The following is a 19,883-nucleotide window of genomic DNA, read 5'->3' on the forward strand; positions in this document are numbered from 1 at the left end:
CCCATCATTATGTTCCTTTTTAAATAAATGTTTTAAGTGTTACCAGTTTATTCCAATCAAGACGGCTTCAAGTGTGCCATATTTTTGTCATAAGTAAGGCTGTTAGCGCTCTAGTTGTTCTTTAGAACACTCTGGGAAGCTGCAGTAGAACACAAAGGCATCAACTGACAGGCTGCTCCTGTTGAAATATAACAGGAAGATATTTGAGATCTCACTTAAAACATGTCCTAATTTTTCTTTCTACAGCACTAACCAGAATTTCTATGACAAAATGAACCCCATCATTTTGTTCCTTTTTAAATTAAACGTTTTAAGAGTTATCAGATTATTCCAATCAAGATGGCTTCAGGTGTGCCATCATTTTGTCATAAGTAAGACTGTTAGCGCTCTAGTTGTTTCTTAGATCACTCTTTGAAGCTGCAGTAGAACACAAAGGCATCAACTGACAGGCTGCTCCTGTTGAAATATAACAGGAAGATATTTGAGATCACACTTGAAACATGTCCTAATTTTTCTTTCTACAGCACTAACCATAATTCCTATGACAAAATGAACCCCATCATTTTGTTCCTTTTTAAATTAAATGTTTTAAGTGTGACCAGTTTATTCCAATCAGGATGGCTTCAGGTGTGCCATACTTTTGTTATAAGTAAGGCTGTTAGCGCTCTAGTTGTTCTTTAGAACACTCTGGGAAGCTACAGTAGAACACAAAGGCATCAACTGATAGGCTGCTCCTGTTGAAATATAACAGGAAGATATTTGAGATCTCACGTAAATCATGTCCTAATTTTTCTTTCTATAGCACTAACCATAATTTCTATGACAAAATGAACCCCCTCATTTTGTTCCTTTTTATATTAAATGTTTTAAGAGTTACCAGTATATTCCAATCAAGATGGCTACAGGTGTGCCATAATTTTGTCATAAGTAAGACTGTTAGCGCTCTAGTTGTTCTTTAGAACACTCTGGTAAGCTGCAATAGAACACAAAGGCATCAATTGACAGACTGTTCCTGTTGAAATATAACAGGAAGACATTTGAGATCACACTTGAAACATGTCCTAATTTTTCTTTCTACAGCACTAACCATAATTTCTATGACAAAATGAACCCCATCATTTTGTTCCTTTTTAAATTAAATGTTTTAAGTGTTACCAGTTTATCCCAATCAAGATGGCTTCAGGTGTGCCATACTTTTGTCAGAGTTAAGGCTGTTAGCGCTCTAGTTGTTCTTTAGAACACTCTGGGAAGCTGCAGTAGAACACAAAGGCATCAACTGACAGGCTGCTCCTGTTGAAATATAACAGGAAGATATTTGAGATCTCACTTAAAACATGTCCTAATTTTTCTTTCTACAGCACAAACCATAATTTCTATGACAAAATATACCCCCTCATTTTGTTCCTTTTTAAATTAAATGTTTTAAGTGTTACCAGTTTATTCCAATCAGGATGGCTTCAGGTGTGCCATACTTTTGTCATAAGTAGCTCTGTTAGTGCTCTAGTTGTTCTTTAGAACACTCTGGGAAGCTGCAGTAGAACACAAAGGCATTAACTGACAGGCTGCTCCTGTTGAAATATAACAGGAAGATATTTGACATCTCACGTAAATCATGTGCTAATTTTTCTTTCTATAGCACTAACCATAATTTCTATGACAAAATGAACCCCCTCATGTTGTTCCTTTTTAAATTAAATGTTTTAAGAGTTACCAGTATATTCCAATCAAGATGGCTTCAGGTGTGCCATAATTTTGTCATAAGTAAGACTGTTAGCGCTCTAGTTGTTCTTTAGAACACTCTGGTAAGCTGCAATAGAACACAAAGGCATCAATTGACAGGCTGCTCCTGTTAAAATATAACAGGAAGACATTTGAGATCACACTTGAAACATGTCCTAATTTTTCTTTCTACAGCACTAACCATAATTTCTATGACAAAATGAACCCCATCATTTTGTTCCTTTTTAAATTAAATGTTTTAAGTGTTACCAGTTTATCCCAATCAAGATGGCTTCAGGTGTGCCATACTTTTGTCAGAGGTAAGGCTGTTAGCGCTCTAGTTGTTCTTTAGAACACTCTGGGAAGCTGCGGTAGAACACAAAGGCATCAACTGACAGGCTGCTCCTTTTGAAATATAACAGGAAGATATTTGAGATCTCACTTAAAACATGTCCTAATTTTTCTTTCTACAGCACTAACCATAATTTCTATGACAAAATTAACCCCCCCATTTTGTTCCTTTTTAATCTAAATGTTTTAAGTGTTACCAGTTTATTCCAATCAAGATGGCTTCAGGTGTGTCATACTTTTGTCATAAGTAAGGCTGTTAGCGCTCTAGTTTTTCTTTAGAACACTCTGGGAAGCTGCAGTAGAACACAAAGGAATCAACTGACACTCTCTGCCCTTGTTGGATGTACATGATTTACTGAGAATGACAGACTTCATTCTCACATGACTGAGATAGATAATGTGAATTTACAGAAAATGTGCTCTTATGTTAACTTCAGTTTTCTCTCAAACATGATTCATGATATCCCACCAGAAGGTTTTTCACAGGGTAAAATCACCTTAGAACACACCACAATTCCTGAAATTAGTATGGTACCATCAACAAATGAATTCTAATGTAACTAAAGTCGGTTATCACCATTTATAGTTCTCCTTTTGGTAACCCTCAAAATCTTCAATTCACTACAGTGCATTTCAATCGGGTACTATCATGTATATTGGTCCCAAGATGGCTGCCAGCAATTCCAGGATGAAGTGCTGACAGCCAATCAGATCTCACAATGAGATGTGTTGTTAGGCTCCGCCCAGATATGGAAACTTTTTCCTTTTCTAATTTCTCATGAACTACAGAACGGATTTACACCATTTAACAAAAAGGGATCTTTCTGAACCAAGGGCTACCATTTCGCCAAATTTGGTGTAATTCCGTTCAGCAGTTTGGGCTGTAGCCGTGTCTAAAGTTTCCTATGGGATTTAACATGGAGTAAACACGTTTTGGGCCCCCCCTTTTTTCTCGGCTCCCGCTTGCCGAATCACCCCGAAACTTGTAAGATAGGAGTTGACCGGAGCGCCCCACGAGTTTTGAAAATTCCGGCAAAGATTCGTCAACTGTCGCCAAAGTTATTGGGAAAAGAATGTTACGATTTTCCTATGGATAATAGGTCGTAACTATAACTACCTACTGGCGACCACCAGTAGGTAATATATATATATATATATATATATATATATATATATATTACCTACTGGCGGTCGCCAGTAGGTAGTTATAGTTAGGACCACGTTTCCATAGGAAAACCTCAACATTCTATTTTGAATAACTTTGGCGCCGGTCGACGAATCCTCGCGAATTTCTCAAAATAGGTGGGGCGCTACACTCCGCTCCTACCCTGAAAGTCTCGGGGGGATTTGTCAAGCGGGGGCTGAGATAAAAGGGGGGTCCCAAAACGCGTTTTCCCATGCATTTTTCCATAGGACCTTTAGAACGAGCTACAGCCCGAACGGCTGAACAGAATTACTAGAAATTTGGCAGAGAGGTAGTCCCTAGGTCAAGGAAGTGCCTTTTGTAGGTTTGGTGTAAATCTGTTCAGTAGATTCTGAGAAAATAGCCTTTAAATCAATATATATATCTGAGCCCGCTTACGGTACGCTTACCGTACGCTTACCGTACGCTTACCGTAAGCTTACGGTGGCGTGCGCGAGCGCGATTCTGATTGGCTCTTAGATCTTAGTAAACATTCGAATCGGCCGAAACCAGGAAGCGGCGTCCGCCATTTTGTCTCTCGCACTGAGTGTTGTTTATCAAACATGATGGCCAAAAACATGTTACGGGGCTGTTTTGACAACTCCCTCCCACATAGTCATGTTGAGGGAGTCCCCAAACATCCCCCAAGAGCAAAAACGGTTTTATTTTTTTTTCGGCAATTTCGCGGGGTACGCTTACCGTACGCTTACCGTACGCTTACCGTAAGCTTACCGTACGCTTACGGTAAAAAAATAAAAATAAAAAAAACACTATCCACACTTACCCCACCCCCTGTGCTTTTGGTGGCCGCAGGCCACCAAATGTGCAGGGCTTATTAATAGAGAAAAAAAACGTAATTTTGGCAACATGAAATTATAAAATCGAAATAAAAAAAACACTATCCACATTGACCTCACCCCCTGTGCTTTTGGTGGCCGAAGGCCACCAAATGTACAGGGCTTATTAAAGTTGATAAAAACCGTGCACGGAACGAACTGCGTTAAGTGGGCGCGGACGCCACAAATGGCGTAAAGTAACTTAGCATTTAAAAAACCGTACAAATTCACTGAAAAAACCATAGGTTTCACACACGTTATAGTTAGGAAATAGCATTTAAAAAACCTTGCTAATTCACTGAAAAAACCATAGGTTTCACACATGTTATAGTTAGCTGGACATTTTACTGATAAAAAACCAATGAAATTCCCCCGTTATAGTTACTGTAGGCAACTATAACTCACGCGACCGTAATCCTCTGCTGATGACATATGTGTCTTTATGAAAAAAAAATATTTGTAATATATGTATAGCTAAAATTTAATGGAAGAAGATATGGGCAAATAAGTGTCTAAATACAGTATTAGCATCAGCAGAGGATTGCGGTCGCGTGAGTTATAGTTGCCTACAGTAACTATAACGGGGGAATTTCATTGGTTTTTTATCAGTAAAATGTCCAGCTAACTATAACATGTGTGAAACCTATGGTTTTTTCAGTGAATATATATATATATATATATATATATATATATATATATATATATATATATATATGTGTGTGTTAACTTCTGGTGCCTAAATCTTCGGTTCCGGTTGATGAATCTTCATGACATTTTCCCAAAACATTTGCCCGGTGCTTCACATGGAGTCTGGGAATGTTTTGGGTGTTTTGTGTAGCAGGGGCCGAGAAAAAGGACGGGTGGTTCAAAACATTTTTTCCCCATGTTAATTGCCATAGTATCTTCGTTTTTTAATTAAATATATAGATATATATATGTATCATTTTCATGTTTTCCCCATGTTATTTGCCATAGTATCTTCGTTTTTTAATTAAATATATAGATATATATATGTATCATTTTGTTCATATTAATACCAAAACAACAGTCCTGAGAAAAACATTAACAAATAATAAACATTCCTTCAATAGTTTCTTTAATTATTTCTTTATTAGATCACTTGGTGACTTTCTTTAAACAGCTTTAACAGCCTTACGACCAACACGTTTTTCGCGCAACACTGCGCTTCTTTAGGGCATCAATGGAAGCCCTTCTTATTAACCACTATATCCATGAAAAAAAAGATTCTTCCAGATTTGAATCTGTAGCAGTCTTTCAGATTATTCTTTAATTATAATATTATTATTGAATACTTGTTCTTGTTAATTCTTCTTGTTCATTAAAAATGTATATATTAGCAGTCTGTTTCTTCATAGTTGTTATCTCCTGTATTAGTGATGACCTTAAGTTAAGACACTGTGTTCGGTATACATCAAGTTTTCATGTCTCTGTCCCCTTCCAGATATTCCCCATGATACGGGCTAAGAGTATGTTACATCCTCCTTCCTGCTCGATCCTGGTCCCTCAGGGATTACTAGAACTTTTAGAATCCAGGGGTTAGACCTACTACAGATCCTGCTTAGCTTGCCCAAGTATCCCTTCGCACTTGACATCTTAGTGGTAGCTGTGGTCAAGAATTCAAAGAACCTCGGGGATGGATGCAGATACAGGTCAGTGAACACAACTCATATCTCAAAGTGTAAACAGTACAAACAATAAATCAGTGTCCAGCCAAATACTTGCTTTTATCAAAAAATTTAGTATTTTACTTCTAACTCTACACACGAAAAGTAATATGACATTCACAAGCAAAAACACAATCCCCTTGAGGTCGGAGCTCTAGTAGCTGTGAGGCAAATCGATATCCCACTCTCCTTCATGTAACTTGTGGGGTTTATTTCCCATTTACCGGTGGCTGCATCCAGGGTTTGCTCACTATTAGGCCGTACTCAAGAGCTTCTCTTTGACTCTTCAGAGGTTTAGTCAAAAGTCCATGTGGTGCCACACCACCTTTTACAGTGAGTGCCCGGAGCCCAACTGGCTCAATTCACGTCTTAACAACACTCACAGCACAAAGGAGTTCAGGCTAGTTGCTGGTGCATTCAACTTGCACCTGCGTGCCCTGCTGAGTTCGGAGAGAAGGGTGCTGCTCGCAGCCCATGCAACAGCACCTGGAAGAGAAGGCTCGCTCCTGAGCGGTGCTGCTGAATGTCTCTCAGTTGTCGGAGCAGCTTCCAGCTCATGAAAACAGGGTAAGTTAACTTTTACCCTACAAGGGGATATCATTTTTCAGTTCCCAATTGAAGCCAGAGATGGTATGAAATCATCCCCGCCATCTTTGGTAGTCCTCAGTGGTGAGTTGGGGGCAGTTCCCTCACAGTGTGGGCCCAACATGGATATTGGTGCCTCAGTCTATCTATAGGGCAGCGGCCCGAAAACTGTGCCAACACTATCTGCAGCCCCTTCTGGCATACAAGGTTGCCTCTGTACATGGGAATACAGATGCAGGCTTTTGCAGCACAAGTGCCCCGGCCCAGACAGTCCAGAGTCTTGCCACTTCTCAAAGTAGTAACTTTTTCAGTGGCTTCTTCTTGCTAACGGGGTCACCACAGTGTGGTGATACGGGCTTAACGAGAGCCGTATGGCTCTCAACACTCGGCTCAGTGTATAGAGGCCCTCTCTTGGCATAAGGGGGTTCTCGAAAGCTATCTTGCACATGGGCTACAACCGATCGGTGCTCAGGGAAATCCTCACTCCTCACACATGAAGACCTCATGATAGGGCTCCCTAGTGGACCTTGCGCCTTCCAATGCTCTCCTCTTCCTCACAGAGCACACTGGTCTTGGCAAGCAGGTAGGTGCTAGTGCTGCAGGCTCCAGGGAAGGAAATCTTGGTTTCTCTGGGTGATGTCCCATCATCCAGCAGGCAGACTATCAAGCCTTTTCCCCTTGTCCTGGTCACTGGCAGAAGGCTGCTTGACAGATGACACATTTTGGGGGACATTTAAAGTTCTTTTTCGTACATGAAATGTGATTTAGAGCCTGAGTCTTTGAAGCTTTATGTTGGGGTTCTACTTCTTTTGAAGTGAGCACTTCTCCTTTTCTTCTTTCCTCATGAAAGATGTCTGTTCCAGCAGGCAAGACTCCGAAGCTGATTCCCCCCATCCCAATTCATTGGATTGACCAGAGTTTACACCTAGATGTCAGACACGGTGATATGTGAATCAAAAGGTCAATCCCAGACTCCAAGCTGTACTCTTTCTGATTCCCTTATCAGTCCCATCTCTCTTCCTGAGGTGTGTCCAGGTCCCTTCCATGTGATATATGACTGAATCAAAGAGCAGTCTTTTGAAGTGTATAGGGAGTCTCTTCCTTTTCATTCCAGTGTGTGTCCCACCCAGCTTACTGGAATGCAAGAATACACAAATCATTCAGTGGGATTCCTCTCCTCCTCATGTCTTCAGCAAGTATGCCTGGGCTTCCCAAAATGGTAATGTACAACCGCAAGCACACTTTCTGTCCAGCTCTGTCACCTCTACTCTATGCACTGTACCATTGCATGCACACATGCATTCTGTACACAAACTCAGTCTGTGCACACTGTTCAGCACTGAAAGCTTTTCTATCTTTAACCAGGGTGTGTTATTTACAAACATACACTCTCAGCAGACACACTCACCATGTGCAGTCTCTCAATGCTTTACCCTTTATATATTGCACTTACTGCAAGTACACATATACCCAGCGCATGCTCTCAATGAGCACGTGTTTCACATATTTTATATCATGTATTCCTCATGCAGGCATACATACAAACAGTACATGCAGTAACCACACATGCACAGTACAGTGCTGCTCTCTCCCTGTACTGTACCCTTCATAGGCACACATATAACCAGCACAGAGTCACTACTTCCACTCTGTGCAGCACTCCACATCTACCTAATGTAGGTCAAAGGTGAGTTTAACATATAGCTGCTGAACTTTTAAAGGGTGAGTGAGCCTGTAGGCCTCACTCCAGTGACACAAGGTAAAAAGGTCCTATTCAGTACTGCTGATCACTACATGGTATGCTGCCACCACCCCACTCATACTGCTTGAATACGGTGTAGACAGTAGCCTTCAACCTCTATGAGGGTAGCCTTTTTGCACCCATCCCAGTCCAACAAGACCGCAATCAGTGACACAGGCCCATTTCATGGCCCACACACATTATTCCTGTTTGCCTCTGACAAAACGAAATCAGCATTGGGGATCCACATGACAGTTCACTTTGGCATTCAGGACACGGGTACACGTCTTTACCATGCAGGGGACTTTTCTGTTGCAATACACATATATAAACAGACACACACACACACACACACACATATAGGACATTAAACTTCTGTAAACCAATTAAAAGGTTAAATTGATGGTTAACACTGCATTTTATCTTTCTTTCAGTTCTAATTAAAAAATATTCTCACTTTGACAGTGTTGCGTTCACAGCATTAATCGGCACACCTGAAAAGCTCACCCATACATGTCCATCCTTGAGGCTAGCATCTTCTAAGCAATTGTCCCTAATATGTGTGAAAATAAACATAGTAAATGCAGAATCCTGTCTGCAACATGCTACACTGTTGCACATTGCACTTTATTGTATTCTTTATATATGCGCTATTAAACATAGTTTCAATGTACCACAAAAGAAAACGCATTTCAGAATACATATTTTTTATTTATTCACAATGTGCTTTGTATTTAAAATGTGGCTTATAATAATACATACTGTAACACGTTTTAAATATTAGCACATTATCAGCATCAGAAACACACATTTGGCAGAACACTGACGGACATGTCTGAAGTCTTAGGCAAATAATGAATGCTACCTTTTTAAAGAGTATTACAATTATTAAATCATGTAATATAAAGAACATATGATGCGTGGCATGTGTATTATGGTACTATAATGTCATCTCGGGGTGGAGGTGACATAAACCACTTTGCTTTCTGCCTCATAGTTTATAAATGTTAACATGGCAACATAGGCCCTTATTACAGTTATCCGTTGTGTATTCTTCATCAGGTTAGCCACTCAGCTCTATTATTTTGTTATGGCTATGGGACAGTGAGTGGTTGATAGAGAATAATAAAGTACCATCCTTAAAATGAGAGAACGGCACGGGTCGGATTGTTTTCCTCCTGAAGATGGTATACCCCTCACCACTGATCTGTGGCAAGCATGGGCATCCAGAATGAAGGGTAAGCAGATGATTTAATGCGTCATACCACTCTGTAAGACAGTCTAGGTATGCAAACATATTACCTGACACAATGGGCATTTTAAAGTGTCCGTCACCCATTATAGGAGCTCAAGAGAGGACAATAGAAACCATGAAAGAGTCAAGTGGGTATTTATTGAGGTGCAAAATGTGGAGGGGGGGCTTTAATTCTCCACAAGAGGCATGATCTCTCTAAATGAGGATGCAGTTTAATACAAGTGGATTGCACTCCTGTGCTTAACAGGTTCTTAAAGAGACTGGACAAGGGCTAACTGCAATTAGCAAGCAATAATATATTTAATTAAAAGTTTATATCGCACCATTAAGGTGGTCCCTACAAAAGAAAACAGTTGTCAAGGTAAAAATACAGGTAAAAGTAAGCAACAATAACTTGATTAGTCATTTGGATTGAAAAAGTAACCCTACAGGTAAATAATTCACCATGCTCCTTTGCCCATCTCTCACACAGTGGACCGTCTGTAATGTGTTTCAGCTCCAGTGTGTAAGAGGCAGGCAGGTACATTTTTTTCAGCTGGTGAGGGCTCACTCAACCCTAGAAGACCTTGGCTAATTAGGGAACCGCAACATCTGCTAATGTGTGAAGTGTAATTGTATCCTGGTTAGAAGTTACTCTGCTGTCAATGAGTCACTCACATTCCCCACAAAGGATAGGCCTGAGTGCAACATTAAGAAACATAAACAGTCACACTTGAACCAGTGGTGCAGGAACAATTTTTAGAGTGGGATGCTGCCATTAACGTCATATCACCAAAGTCATAGGGATGATGAAAAATCCAAGTGTCTCACAAAAAACAAGTGCAGCAAATGTGCCATGCCCATTCAGCAAGAGATTGGTAATGGTGTGGTATGTAACTGGTGGTGCATTTTGGACCACCGGTGTGGTACCGCAATGTCATTTACAAACAGCACAATTTCCATTTAAATGACCACTACATTTGCAAAGACATGCAGCTTTGCTGGTAAAGTGATACAGCACACAAACGGTAATGTGTCAAAATTGGGTTTCAGTGAACATTTATCATTTGTGTATTCCCAAGTAAACTGTCTTGATTTCCCAGTGTCGTAGCAACGGGGGTAGGAGTGGTGGACAATGTGGTCCGCCTCAGGCGCCACAAGTTTTGGGGCCTGCGACCTGCGGCCATCGCGGGGTGGCAAACAAAGGCAGGAATCACCAGCAACCCCCACCCCCCCCGTTTTTAACCTGAGGCCTCCGGGCGACAAAAGCAGGGGATGCGACGGGTGGCAAAGGGCCTAGCTATGCCACTGTGATTTACTTTGATCATATTAAAATCTCACGCTTCAGAATTAGAAAAAATGTGCTTCATTTGTTTTTATCCAATTTGCTGATATGTTTGAAATATGTGAAAAGTACATTTACAGGTATTTAAATGCTGTTGTAGGTTTGGTAAAAACTGACATCCTAGTGCCTTTCCTTTCACTTCCTGTACCCGAGCAAGATCTTCATCTAGGTCACTTTTACAGACTCCTGTCACTTTGCAGACAGAAAAATAAAAGTAAGCACCAGTTTCCAATAATTTGTTAGAAGATGAATCCTGACATTTTACCGCTGTCTTTGAACGCACAGCATATGTGATAAGATAAACAACAGATTAAAGGCATCAAAAGTGTTTATTCACCTGCTTAACTTCACCATGGTTATTTTTGGGGGTGATACACACCCTTATTTCCTGCATCTATGGCTTGAACACAAAATTGACTCTGCCACTATTGAAGTACACCTGCTTTGAACAGATCATAAGTAGCTAGCAAGTAGAGTGACCGAGACTGAGTCCACCCTCGCATCAATGTGTCCAACTGTACAAGATCTGCATTAGCAAGTGAAAGAGTTAACAAGGGCAGTAGACCTTTTTTGATCATAGAGCATAGGATGTGGAGGGGTGCTATGAATTCAACAACATCCACCTAGTTGGTGTCCCTAAAAACATGATGCGTTTGACTCACCAAACTCTTTTTGGAATAATGGCTTAAATATCATATCTACGAAGGAATGCTTCCACAGCTTTTGGTGGAGGAAAGAGGCACAGAGTACCTGAGGGTGCACAGGCACCCGGTGCCCCTCCCCGATCCATGGTGGCCAGGTTCCTGAATTCCCAGAACCACAACCATATACTGTGAGTAGTACAGTGTATGGCCTCGGGACCATGCAGAACAATAAAAATGCATTTTTTTCCAGACTAGTCAAACCAGGTACAGCATCAGAGGGGTGCAGAGACAGAATATCGGGTAAAAAATATCGAGCTGCACAAATATAAAGTCATTAATATTGTGGTTCAGAAACACCCACAGCAAAAATATCGTGGTCAAGAATAATGACTTAAGGTTAGTGATATCGATTTTAAAAATATCGAAGTGTTTAATATTCTTTTCAAAAATATAATTGTTAAAAATATCGTTTTTTTACTAATGTTATGTATTTTTGTGTTTATTTTATATAATAAAGTAGTGTGGTGTTATAGGGTAGGAAATGTATGTGTTCTATTTTTTATGTATAAAAATAGTTTGTATTTTTGATTTATTTGTTTATTTTTTAGTAGGTATAAAAAATAAAAAAAATTGGGTTTGTAGTTCCGTAGCAGGTTGTGGGTTTATAGGGGAATATGGTGAGAAGTAATTTAATTATATTAAATGGATTGAGTATTTTTTATTTATTAATATTTGTTTAATTTAGATATTAAAGCGTTAAATGTGTAAAGTAATGTATTATTAATTAATTATTAATTGGTTGTTAAATAATTTTAATTAATTAATTAGTAATTAAGTATGGTAATTGTGTAATTAATTTAAGGTGTGTGTTGTGGTGTTTATTGGTGTAAAGGGTGGGAAGTAATTTATTTTGAATTGATGAATTAATAATTGGATGTTAATTCATTTTAATTAATTAATTGGTAATTAATTGTGGTAATTGTGCAATTAATTTTAGGTGTGTGTTGTGGTGTTTATAGGAGCAAAGGGCAGGAAGTAATTTGTATTTAATTAATTAATATATAATTGTTAATTAATGTTATTTATTTGCTATTTATTTTGGGGAATTGTTTATTTTTTTGTGTGTTGTTTTGACTTTTAAAGGGGTAAAGGGTGGGTATTAAATATATTTTAGTTACTTTATTATTAGTTGTTAATAGTAATACTTTTTAATTTAAAAATAAGTTTCAATTATGTTTTATTATTTTATAGTTTAATGTAGGTGTGTGATGTAGATATTATAGTGTTAAAGTGTATGTGGTTATTTAATGTTTATTTGTTTTTTTGTAAATAATATTTTTTAAATAGATTATTATTTATGTCAATTATGGAAGTACATTTAATAAAAAATGTTGAAGTGTTTTGTTATTAGTGTGGTCTTATAGGGTAGGAAATCAAATAAATACATTTATGTATCAATACATTTTTTTGTTTGTCAATTTTTTCCTAGTTTAAAAGAATTATTTTCTAATAAATGTATTTAATATTTTATTTTATATATTATTTGTAGGTTTTTGTTATATGTAATTAATACTATAATATGTTTTCTATTTATATATTTAATATATTAGATTATTCATTTTTTAAATATTGTTTATGACTTTTTAAAATTGTAATATTTTTTATTTTTGTTTTAACTGTTTGAGTGTAAATAGTAATTTTTGTCTAAACGCATTCCAAAACTTTCCCTATGTTGCACTCACTGGAGTGGGAATAGTAATTTTTTACCTCTCCGCTATCCAGCACTTTCCCTACTGTTGCACTCACCAGAGTGAGAATAGTAACTTTTACCCCTCCACTATCCAACACTTTCCCTACTGTTGCACTCACTGGAGTTGTAATAGTAATTTTTACCCTTCCGCTATCCAACACTTTCCCTACTGTTGCACTCACCGGAGTGGGAATAACATTTTTTACTCATCCGCTATCCAACACTTATCCTACTGTTGCATTCAGTGGAGTGGGAATAGTAATTTTTACCCGTCCGCTATCCAACACTTTCCCAACCGTTGCACTCTTTGGAGTGGGAATAGTAATTTTTTCCCCACCCCTATCGAACACTTTCTCTACTGTTGCTCTCACTTGAGTGGAAATAGTAAATTTTACCCCTTTGCTATCCAACACTTTCCCTACTGTTGCACTCACTGCAGCTGGAATAGTCATTTTTACCCCTCCGCTATCCAACACTTTCCCTACTGTTACACTCACTGGAGTGAGAATAGTCATTTTCACCCCTCTGCTATCCAGCACTTTCCCTACTGTTGTACTCACTGGAGTGCGAATAGTAATTTTTACTCCTCCGCTATCCGTCACTTTCCCTACTGTTGCTCTCACTGGAGTGGGAATAGACATTTTTACCCCTCCACTATCCAACACTTTCCCTACTGTTGCAGTCACTGGAGTTGGAATAGTTAATGTAATTCCTCTGCTATCCAACACTTTCTCTACTGTTGCACTGATTGTTTTTTATTTTTTTATTTTTTTATTGTCAGGACAAGAGGTCAATACCTTTCAACATAAATAGCAAATAACGACATAACAGATCGAAATTAAATTAGATCATGGGCTGTGGGGATACAGAATTCACAATTTAACAGTAAACTTATTATAATTATAGACAAATAGCAGGTACATGTTACAGTAAGAAAAAAACAGGAGAGAGGAAGAGAAGGGGAGGAAATTCTCACATAAAAGATGATCCCCAAATAGATTTTTGTTTTTTTATATTTTAAATCATTAATATATATTGTTATTTTTTATATTATTTTAAACTTTTCACATAAATTAAAAATAGTTTATTAATAGTTTTTAAGTCAATGTATATGTATAAATTATTATGCTTGTGTGTTTATTTTTTATTAAGTTCATTTATTTATTTATTTGATTTGTTATATTTCATTAAAATGTATATTACATTTATTGTATTTTATTTTGTTAAAATTATATTTAATATTTAATATATATTATTTTATATTTATATAAAAGTCAATACTTTATACATCAATATTTTTAGTCAATATTTTTGTACTTAGCTGTTTAAGTATAGGAGTGGATATTTTTGTTATCTATATTTTTAAGTCGAGGGGAACAGACTGCCCATTTCTTACAGATCTCTCTGCGTGCCAGTATTATGGCATAGAATACCAAATTCACATCGTTTTTGCCAGTTTTTAGTTGTGGATCCAAACTTCCAAAGATAATCAGCAAAACGCTTACCGTGAGTTGGACCTTCAGCATGCTGCACAAAGCTCTACTCGCATCATTCCAGAACACCTGGATATCTGGGCAGTGGAAAAACATATGCACATCGTCTTCTTTCATGCCGCCGCATTTTGGACAGGCCACCTCGCTACCTTTTTCAAACTTCGAAAGTCTCTGCGGGGTCCAATAGGCCCTGTGGATGGTGAAAAGATGATTTCTCCTCAAATATGCCGGTTTTACTATTTTGTATATCATAGACATAGATAATTGCCATTGGTACTCCAACGAAATCTCTGGCAAGCATCGTCCCCACAACTTCAGTGGCAAAGTGAAAACTCCGTCCTCCAGCTCGATCATCAGCCAATACCATGTAGCAATTTCTTTTTTTGCAAAAGTCCCTTGCATAAGTCTGTCTTCGAGTTCATTTTGATCTCCTATTATTGTGCCTGGGGCATGATACCAGCACTGTATTTGGAGATACTTGAATCTGGAGACCTTATGTTCTGTTCTTTGTTTGCACATTTCCCAGCTGATCAAATGACATTCGTGAACTAGATGCTCCCATCTAGCTATACCAGCTTCTCCTAATGGAATAGCCAACACGTCCTTTGTCCATTCTGGCGAGCCCGGAGAATCCCATATTGGGGCAAGTCGGCTGAAGTATGGGAGTTTTAAGACTTTTTTGATTTTTTACCAAGTCTCGGCAAAACCGCCTAAAAAGTTTAACCTAACCTTTTTAAACTACTTATGATCCGCATCTTTGTGCTAAAGCCACCTTCCCCCATCCTCCTGCCTCAGCATAGCCGCCAGTAACCTCCCTATCTCTGAGTCTGTGGGTCTATCTAACAGCATTTTCCCATTCTTTAATAAAGAAGCCCAGGAGTAAAAAAGCAGTTCTGGTAATGCTAACACTCCTTTCTCCACCCTCCTCCTCAGCTTCTTCCACGCTATCCGTGGCCCTTAAGAAGACCAGGTAAAACTACTAATCTGGCTTTGCATCTTTACAAACCATTCCTTCTTGAAAAGGTAGGGGAATCGAATCAAAGAGAAAGGTAAACTTGGAGAGGACTATAATTTTCACCAACTTAACTCGTCCAAATAAGGTAAGCGGGAGACAAGACCAGTTCATCTACGGGGACTAGAGATAAATGTCTCTAAAACAAAATATTTGACATTTAATCCCCATAGATCCTCTAGAGGAACGATGCTGCTGAATAAGTGCCCACTGGAGCAGGTTAAAGAATACACCTATCTTGGGGTCGTCATACAGAGGGATATGAAATGGGGTAAGCAATTGGATGTGGCTACACTGAAACATCGCCAGCTTGCTGGTACTCTCATAGCCGAGTACAATACATCTTATACAAAACCGGTTATCCCAGTCTTGACTATTTACAATATGAAAGTCATCAGTGCAGTCCTTTATGGCGCTGAGTTAGGGGGACATAAAAACCTCTCTAAACTGACTATAGTGGAAAATACCTTACTACGGAAACTTACAAATCTTCCCCAAAGTACACCAGTGCTGCCACTACTTAGTGATCTGGGTAGGAAGGCATTGGCTGACAATGCCAGATCACGCCCTTTATTGTATTGGCGAAGAATCTGGACAACTCCAGAATTATCTTCATACGTTGAGGGTCTTAAAGACCTAATGATAGTTGACCAATTCAAAAAAATTAAATGGCTACAGTATGTAAGATCAATGCTAGGAAACATCGGCATGATTGTACTTTGGGAGAATCCTGAAAATATCCGGTTTCCCTCGAAAGCTCAATTGAAGGAAAGGTATTGGGGATGGGTGGAAGCCAACATCTTTAGGAATAGTGACCCATTGACCTTGACAGGACAATTCTTGATGGCTAAGCCATCACAAAGATTAGAAATGTATAGGGACACTATTACGAAGCCGCTTGATAGGAAGCTGTTGTTTCAGCTAAGAGTAGGTACACTGCCGGTTAAGTCTTTTACAGCAAGTTGGGGGTCATTAGTGGATATGTCTTGCCCCCTTTGCCATGCACCCACAGAGTCCTTGGCCCATTTGTTATTCATGTGCCCAGCATATAGAATTCCACGGTGTATCTGGTTGGCCCCCATTTGCCGTCTTCTGGGCACTCGTAAATGCGAGGTTGCACTTAGACTAATTTGCACTAAAACATGGCTACCGCTGTTTATAGCTATAGCCAAATTTTTAGGATGGGCATGGATAATTAGATCAAAGGTGATTGTGGCATCATAATTTATGAATATTGCACTGTTTACCTCCATTTCTCATCCTTTGCATATTGGTATATATTGAAGAGAAAATGTTATTGCTGCTTCGTAATGACTTATAATGGTCTGCTAAATCTACTTCTATTTGCACATTGGTATATAGTTCTGAGTAGGATTCCATGTATTTATTATTGTTCTTTTTATTCAAATGGCTTTTATAACTTTTTTTTGTTTTTTTTATATATAACTGGTAATTTATTGTGTAATTGATTTCTGCTTTTATGACTAATCATCGAATAAAGCTTTTTATGACTGACAAGACCAGTTCTTCAATAAAACTTCCACTTCTTTCCTTACTTTTTCAAAGTTTACCTTGGTTAGCTTGGTGATGTCATGAGAGGTCTTAACTCCCAGCTATCTCATTTCCCCTTTACTGACCTCTTCCCCTGTCTCTGTATTCCAGGCCATGATCTCCGTCTTCTCCTAATTGATGTCATAACCTGAGATCTTACCAAAGTCAGCTGTTAATGTCATTACACAGCTCAGGGTTTTCTGTAGGTGGGTTGTATAAATTATAAGGTCGTCCGCAATTAAGCCTAAATTATTTCCCCAACCATTCAATTGAAAAGGTAAGATATCCAAGTCCCTTCTGATTCTTCTGGCAGGCGGTTCAATATATAAATTAAATAGTAATGGTGACAAAGGGCAGCCTTGTCTCGTGCCCCTGGTGATCCGAACCGAGTTTGTCATGGAGCCATTAACCAACACCCTAGTTTCTGGTGAGGTATAGATTCCTGCCAGGGCTCTGCAAAGGTTTTTCCTTCGCCACAGCTTGTAAGTAGACGCAGTTAACCCGGTCAAAAGCCTTAGTTGCATCTAGTGCCACTACCGCAAGTGGGAGCTCATATGCAGTGGCCAGGTCTATAGAGTGAATCAGCATGTAAGTCAACTCCTTCAGAGATCGTCCTTGAATGAACTCCTTTTGATCTTCGTGTACAAACTCAGACATCACCCCATTAAGTCTACCTGCCATAATTTTCATGAAGATCTTATAATCGCAATTTATGGTTTAAATAGTTTTTATTGAATTAAGTTTGTTGCAAGCAATAACATTACTCCCACATACAACCACCCACCGGCTGGGAACCATATAGGCAACATTCAAGTTTTAAAAGGAAATAAGAGTCAAAGGTGGAGGAGAGAGGTCAGAGAAGAAACTAAGGAGAGCAGGGGATATAAGAGACAGGACTCCACTCACAGCCCACGGTATGACTTGATAGGGATCTAGGACTGAGTCCCCTCTGAGGGGGCCTGCGCATCTGGAGACGGAGCAGTGGGAAATCGCAGTTAAAATCGCAATTTAGAAGCGATATTGGCCTGTAAGATTCACAATTTATGGGGGACTTGCCTGGTTTCAGAATTAGTGTGATGAGGGCTTCTTTTAACGATTCAAGCATTTCAGCTCCTGTCCACAGTAGTTCATTGAATATTTCAACTAGGAAGGGGATTAGAGAGCCTGCCAGGGATTTGTAGACTTCATGAGGCAGGCCATCCGGTCCCGGTGCTTTCCCTTTCTTGCCCTCCCCAATAGCCTGCTCTACTTCGCTCATATTAATCCTTTCATTCAACTGTCTATTCTTATAGGCCGTTAGGGGTTCAAACCAGTCCTGCCTCAGCCAAGCCATCACCTCTTCTTCTGTAAGTTCCAGCTCTTCCTGGTACACTTTACTGAAATGTATGTAAAGGGCTTACTCTTTATTGAGTCCCAAAAGGGTCCCTGTTTGCTCACACCTGACCTGTTTTATCCTGTTTGTCACCTGCTCGTTCTTAGCTTTCCATGCCATCAGCTTGCTGTATCCTTCACCATATTCAAAATGAGCCAACCGACTGACCTCCCATTTCTTTTTAACCCTGCCCTTTATGACTACAGTCAATTTTGATTCTAATTCTGTTATTTCCCGTAGTAGATCTTCCTGGGCCTTCTCACTTACTCGTGGATTTTTCAGTTTCTTTTCTATCGATCGCACTTGGTCCTCTAATGTTGAGACTTCTTTATGATACAGCCGCCTTTTTGCTGCTGCTAATGCACTCATCCTACCCCTCAGGTATGCTTTATATGCATCCCAAGTCATACCGGTTGATGCAGAACCCCTGTTATTATCAACCAACTCTTTTGTCTCCCTATTTAAGACATCTATAACTTCCTCCTCAAGTAAAATCGTACAATCGATAGTCCATCTAGTTTGACCAACCCCCTCGCTTAGGTTTAATCGTAGCATCACCGCTGAGTGGTCTGACAGAAGTACCCCAACATGATTTATTTCTTGCACACAATCCTTCAGGCTACTATCTATTAGTAAATAGTCAATCCTTGACTTATGTCTGTACTTATTGTAAAATGTGAAACCCCTCTGACGCCAGACATCATACAGGCCCAGCTGCTCCATTATTTGCTTAATCAGCCTTGACATTTTAGGATTCACCAGGGGTCTACTATTCAAGGATCTATCTAAAGTATAATCTAACGTGGCATTAAAATACCCTGCCATGATGATAGGGTCCGGGAAATTTAATAGTTCAACTATTCTCTAAGGGGCTAGTGTCATCCTGATTCAGACCGTAGTAGCCCACCAACGTGAAGCTACGACCTGAGATCTTCAACTTTGCCACAAGCCATCTTCCTGTTTTATCCGAGACACTATTTTCTATACAGATTTTTGCCTCGTGATTCACCAGGACCACCACCCCCTTTGTTACAGCTGATTGGAATGTACATACTGCTTGACTGATTCATCTTTTGGACTTTGACCATCCTTCTCCATCAGGTGTGTTTCTTGCAGAATGATGATTTGAGTGGGGCAATCTTTTAAATATTGCAGTACCCTCTCTCGTCTACCCCTTATCCTAAGACTGTTCACATTAAACGATAAGATTTTTATAGCATTTTCTAATTTCCCTCCCATTGTCCTTAAAGTCTAAAACTAGGTGCATATTGAGCGTTAATGAGGCTTCAGAGGAAATCTTTTTTTCTTTTTCTCCTACATGCTCCCCACCCAGTGCTCCACATACCTCCCCCTCACTCTGGAAACCCTACCCTGACTCTTGA

The sequence above is a fragment of the Triturus cristatus genome, chromosome 11 (assembly GCF_964204655.1).
Source record: "Triturus cristatus chromosome 11, aTriCri1.1, whole genome shotgun sequence".
In the NCBI taxonomy this organism is placed as follows: Eukaryota; Metazoa; Chordata; class Amphibia; order Caudata; family Salamandridae; genus Triturus; species Triturus cristatus.